We start from the raw sequence: 6,849 nt of genomic DNA on the forward strand, positions 1-6,849 counted from the left end.
AAGACACTTAGGGCTCTTGAAAAGAGTTCCAAGTTGTAGATGAATGTGGGAGAGGGCTTGACAATAATCCCACATGGGAACTTTTGGGAGTTCTAGAATTTTTGTATAAAAGGTGGCTCATTTGAGAGCTAGAACACTCTTTGGTCATTTGGTTGAGAGGCTCATAAAGAGAGCTTGTTCCATAGCTCCTTCCCATGTGCTCTCCCAAGGCTCTCCATCTCCATTCTTGCTTCAATCTTGTACTCTCTATTCTCTACATTTTCAATGACATGAGGTTTTGGTCTACACACTTGCTAATCTAGATTTCTTAATGATGTTTTGATTTGTGAGTTGTAGAGTGCATGTGATGAAGCTTGTGCATGAAATGATGTGTAGTTGAGGCTTTTGTGATAGCTCTTTGCATATTAGGTTCTTTGCATAAGTTGCATTTGTGTGCTTAAGTGTAGCCTAATCTTGATGCTTTGATTATGTTAGATTGATGTGTTGATTGTGTTAGATTGATTGCTTGAGTGTTGAAGAAGGATTGAGTAGGACTAGAAGTCATTAGTATGTGGTTAACTCATCTTCTCCCATTCGGGATAGCCTCTATGCGCTAACCGGGTTGCATTCACGCATTGACAAGTGTGTGGGTTGGAGTGTAGCCTCCGCTATGCTATTGACTTGCCTTCCAAGCACTCAAAAAGACAGAAAAACAGGCTCAAGCACGCAAAATATATGCGTGGAGCTTTGCTCCTAGCCATAAAAACTGCAAGAAGCTCTCAAGAAACACACATATACACACGCCATCTCTCTCCTTCTCTCTCTAGAATGGCCATAGCCACACACACAAGTGGAAAGCCTAGCCTATGCTATGGCACGCAGAAAATACACATGTATATCATCCTCACTATCTTCATCATCCTGACTCTCCATTAGATCTTACAATGCAGCACAAGAGAGACAAGAAACAAGAAAGAGAGAGAGAGTTGTGCCAAGGGAAGAGAGAGTTGTGAAGAAATCATGCATGGGTTGATAAAGGAAAAGTTGGTTGCAACTTCCCACACCTCCCAAGATCACACGTCCTCCCTCTTTCCTCTTTTCTTTATTCAAATTTGAAAAACATTACATACTTTTAGACCTTAGGCTATGGCTTCAAATGTGTACAAGGACTATGGCTTGACTTGTCAACACAATAGAGAGTTTATATGCTTTGGCTTGTGATATGCGGACCCGCTATTTAGCCAAGCACATTTACATAGATGATAACAACAAGGATACAACTAGGCATAGATGCCTCAAAAACATGGACAAGATAATGACAATGTGATAAAAACCCCGCATCTTTTAGCCTTTTTGGTGACAAAATCGGAGGCTATCATTCCTCCCCCACTTAGCTTGTGAGCTCCCGCGAGCAAAAAATTGATGAAGAACTCCACTATTCAGCATACTTAATAAACCCAATCATCACTTCTCTCACACCCTTCTTCACAACTTCTTCAACCCAACAAACATCATAGCTTCATCAAACTTCTCCCAAACATCCCCAAACTCTAAACTCTACTCCATCTCCTACTTCTACACTATTTCATCTTCCAAACACATAGGATAAGGAGATACAACAACAACCTCTTGCTCACAACAAACCCATAAACTTCATAAAGAAAAAAACATCAACTCCCAACATCGAACACCATCCCCAACAATAGATACAAACATATAAGCGCTCCCTCACACAACATCTTCAACAAAGCCCAGCCACCCCCGATGCATCAGCCTTGCTGCGGAAAAATTCTCTGGCGTAAGGATTTAAAACACGCTGCCCACTGTTTAGAACAGATTATAGTTGTGTGTGTGACCTGCCTCTTCATAGGAGTTCATTTAATGCTTATTAAAGAAAGAAAGTAAATTTGGCCCGCTGCAGAGCTGCCGTTCCAGCCTGCACGTGTTCCACGGCATTTGTGACCTGTGTTTCAATGTTGTCCAGCATCTCACCTTGTGGCTCCACCAACACAGCCATATCCAAGAAAATCTGATGTAAATCGAGAAGCTTTTTCTCAATGTCTTTTACAGCACCATGCCGCTCCTGGATCTCTGCCAATGTATCTAGTATCTGCCCACGTCTTTGCTCCTGGATAGCCTTATGAAAAATCTGCTCACTGTCCGCTGTTTCTATCAAGCGGTCTATGGTCTCTTCATCAAGCTTCTTCCCAATGACTGTGAAAGCACGCCTTTCAACCACCTCTCTATACTCATCCTGGATCTTCTGCCTTAATGTCTGAAATTCAGCCATTAGCTCCTTCAGCTTCACACCATCAAAGCTAATTTGGAAGGCCTATTCAAGCTGTACCTCTGTGTATTTCTGCATTTCATCCCGCCATCCCATCTCCATGCTTCTGGCTTCACCATTAAATGCTTGGTCCCTAGCTAGGCATGTCTCCCTAGCATCAACAATTACTTCATGAATGAAGGTACCGTCTGAAAGCTCTCCATAGCCATCAAGAGCTGCTGTCGCAAGGATCACAGCCTCCTCATCAACATCATTTGGCTCTGGGTCACATATCGGCAAACTTCGAGAAACTTTGCATCCTCGATCAAACCATTGATCAAGAAATCTGGAATCACCAAGCAAATATGGCATCTTGTCATGATCCTCTCCTACAAGTTTCCTTTCCCAAGCTACCATTTGCTTATCCACATCTATTGGATGAACCACCAGGTCATCGAGATCTTCATAAACTTCACAATGAATTTCTTTAACAGCTTCGTGCATCTTGGGCAACTCTTCTTGGGATGGTCCTCATCATCATCTTGAGAACAACCTACTTCATGATTTAACAAGTCACTCATTAACAGCGAACCCATTTACACCACTGGAATATGCAGCAAGGTATTCATCTTCAAGATCATAAAACAACTCTGTCATGGACTAGACATAATTTGAAGACTTTGTAGAGTTACCCTACCTCTCCAGGCTGGCCACAACTTGGGTATGATCATCATGTTGAACACTTGAGGGCTGGAAGCCTGAAAACACCTCCTTTGGGGCTGACTGGTATCCCAAACCAGAGTGATCATAAGGATGTTGAAATATAGGAGGTATGAAAGTTGCAGTTGGAAATATCTCTGCAAGGTTAACCATAATATGCATTGCCCATCCGGGTGAGAACTTGTGCCACACATCTGGCTGAACATAGGCATCATTTTCTTCTTCATCTGATACATCATCATACTCTTCCTCAGCAAGGCCCAACTTTTCATTTTTCTTATGCCATCTACCATCACTGATACACATAGCATACTCAGGTTGTTGTACTTGCTGGGCGTCAATAAAATCTATTGGAACTCCGAACATCCAGAGAAGAAGAAGAAGAATCTGAGACATCCTCATCAGCAAAAGAAGCAAGGAAATCAGAGACCACAATATCTTCATCAGCATCAATAATATAATATCTAGAGAATTTATATCCTGAGAACTACAATCATCCATGGGAATAACAGTAGATAGAGTATTTCCCTAGAAAACACCAAAAACTTCAGAATCACTGTCTGCTCTACCACTTTCCAAATTTTGAATATCATTCTTCACATTGGACAGGACTTGGCTTCCTGCATATGCTACCCATTCCACATCTTGCAATGACTTGCCCCACTGAGAACGCAGGACATGCCATTCCACCACCTCCTTGGCCTCTTTGACAAGGTGCTTAAGCTCCCTCTTGCTCTTCAGCATGCGATTGATGTCCCTAGATTGCCTTCGCTTGATCCATCACTTCTGCACAACATCAAATTTCTGTAAAACCCCCTCCGGACACACTTTTTCTTCAATGTTGCTGTCATTGACATACGAATGCGGTCAATGCTTGTACCCTCTCCAGAACCGGGTTTTTTTCTGTTTGCCAGATTCGCACTATCAAGTGCCTCTAGTTTTTCCTTGATGTTCTTTGCCATAATGCTTACTTCATCTACATCAGCCTCCATGCGCTGCTTTAAGGCTTTCATAGCCGCTGCTCTTGTAACAGACTTCGACTCCTCATGAGCTCCCTGTAGCTTTTGCAGATTCTTCCTGATCTGTGCCATCAAGCTTTTGATCTCAGCAACCCCTTCAAAAAATTGAGCCATTGCCGGATCTTCTTGCAAGTTCCATGGCTAGCCCCTCCCGGCAAATGCACCAAATGACTTGCCTTCCAAGCACTCAAAAAGACAGCAAACCAGGCTCAAGCACGCAAAATATATGCGTGGAGCTTTGCTCCTAGCCATAAAAACTGCAAGAAGCTCTCAAGAAACACACATATACACACACCATCTCTCTCCTTCTCTCTCTAGAATGGCCATAGCCACACACACAAGTGGAAAGCCTAGCCTATGCTATGGCACGCAGAAAATACACATGTATATCATCCTCACTATCTTCATCATCCTCCCTCTCCATTAGATCTTACAATGCAGCACAAGAGAGACAAGAAACAAGAAAGAGAGAGAGAGTTGTGCCAAGGGAAGAGAGAGTTGTGAAGAAATAGTGCATGGGTTGATAAAGGAAAAGTTGGTTGCAACTTCCCACACCTCCCAAGATCACACGTCCTCCCTCTTTCCTCTTTTCTTTATTCAAATTTGAAAAACATTACATACTTTTAGACCTTAGGCTATGGCTTCAAATGTGTACAAGGACTATGGCTTGACTTGTCAATACAATAGAGAGTTTATATGCTTTGGCTTGTGATATGCGGACCCGCTATTTAGCCAAGCACATTTACATAGATGATAACAACAAGGATACAACTAGGCATAGATGCCTCAAAAACATGGACAAGATAATGACAATGTGATAAAAACCCCGCATCTTTTAGCCTTTTTGGTGACAAAATCGGAGGCTATCAGCTATGATGTCCCAAACAGAGTGTACTACCTACAGGTCCTCATCTTTGTGGAGCATGTGGCGGTAACCATAAAACCAAAGAATGTAATACCTTTTCTCCTCGAATTGGACTGTACAGGAAAGAAATCTTAGCATGCTTTCTAATGCGAGTCTTCCACATGGCTTTTGGGCTAAGGCTATTACACAATAGTGCATCTTATTAACAGATCACCTAGTAAGGCGTTGGATGGGAAGGTGCCTGAAGAGGCTTGGTCAGGTAAGCCACCCTCTTATGAGCATCTACGCATGTTTGGCTATGAGGCCTATGTTCATGTACCTGAGAAAAAACGTAGCAAGCTTGATCCGAAGTTAAGGAAATGCATATTTCTTGGGTATGGTGATTCAGGAGAGATGGGATACCGGTTATGGGATCCAGATGCGAGGAAGATAGTACACAGCCAACCACGATGTTGTCTTCAATGAATACAAGATGCACAAAAAGCCAGTGAAGACCGTTGAGATATGTAGTGGTGTTTCAGGAGGATGGACAGCCACCATATGTGCCACATGCAGGGCATGTTCCACATGATGCGGGGCATGGACAGGCCATAGATCGTGAAGTGGGAGAGGCACAACCAGGTGTGCAACCTCCGATTATGCAGGAAGATCAGTTTGGATAGCCAGGTGCTCCTGTTCATCTAGTATTGAGATGTTCTACTAGAGTCTCTCATCCTCCACACAGAGATATACTCTGTCTCTTGATTATGTCATGTTGACAGACTCTGGTGAGCCTTCATGCTATGCAAATGCTATGTCTAGGGATGACAGGCATAAGTGGGAGAAGGCCATGAAGTCAGAGATGGATTCTTTGATGAAGACTGCAACTTGGGATCTAGTTTCTTTGCCCAAAGGCAAGCATGCATTGCCATGTAAATGGGTCTACAAGTTGAAGATGTCTCCAGCAGATGCATTGCCTAAGTATAAGGCAAGACTGGTAGCCAAGGGCTTTAAGCAGGAGAAGGGCATTGATTTTGATGAGATCTTCTCACCAGTGGTGGCGGTGAAAATGACTACCCTTCGTATGGTGCTTTGCCAGAGACAGGACATGGAGCTTGTCCAGATGGATGTTAAGATAGCCCTTCTACATGGTATCTTCATGAGGACATCTATATGTAGTAGCTAGAGGGGTTTGTTGTGCAGGGCTTTAAGCAGGAGAAGGGGATTGATTTTGATGAGATCTTCTCACCAGTGGCGGTGAAAATGACTACCCTTCGTATGGTGCTTGCATTGGTTACCAGAGAGAGGACATGGAACTTGTCCATATGGATGTTAAGACAGGCCTTCTACATGGTATCTTCATGAGGACATCTATATGCAGTAGCCAGAGGGGTTTGTTGGCGGCAGGGCAAGGAACGGATGGTTTGTAAGCATCAGAAGAGTCTCTATGGACTAAAGTAGGCTCCAAGGGAGTGGTACCATAAGTTTGATGCCTTTATTCGATCCCAAGGATACACAAGGAGCGAGACAGATCATTGCCTCTACACTAAGAAGGAATTGGATGGTAGCCTTCTAATTTTGATATTATATGTGGATGACATACTTATTGCTGGGAAGTGTGCTCATGATGTGGATGCTTTGAAGAAAAGGTTGCATGAGACCTTTGACATGAAGGATTTGGGTGATGCCAGTCATATACTTGGCATGAGGATTGTTAGGGACAGAAGTAATAAAGTCCTCTATTTGTCTCAAAAGGAGTATTAGCGAGGTACTTCAGCGTTTCAATATGGAGAGGGGCAAGCCCATAAGTACTCCATTGCCTCCATGTGAAACTCAGCCAGAGGACAACCCTATGTCAGATGAGCAGAGGGCTGAAATGTCAAATATACCTTATGCATCTGTAGTTGGTAGCTCTATGTATGCTATGGTAGCTACACATGCACACATTGCTTTTGTAGTGGGAATTATCCATAAATCTTTTTCTTAAATCTTTGATAATATATGTTGTGAACAATTTTTTA

The 6,849-nt window shown here is 43.0% G+C and overlaps 1 pseudogene; it reads right to left on the reverse strand.

The window, feature by feature from the left end:
* Positions 1–1,608: 1,608 nt before the first annotated feature.
* On the reverse strand, positions 1,609–4,131 carry LOC147636369 (syntaxin-132-like; annotated as a pseudogene).
* Positions 4,132–6,849: the final 2,718 nt, after the last annotated feature.

The sequence above is a fragment of the Cibotium barometz genome, chromosome 8 (genome assembly GCF_041138505.1).
Source record: "Cibotium barometz isolate CiBa-2024 chromosome 8, ASM4113850v1, whole genome shotgun sequence".
Taxonomy (NCBI): domain Eukaryota; kingdom Viridiplantae; phylum Streptophyta; class Polypodiopsida; order Cyatheales; family Cibotiaceae; genus Cibotium; species Cibotium barometz.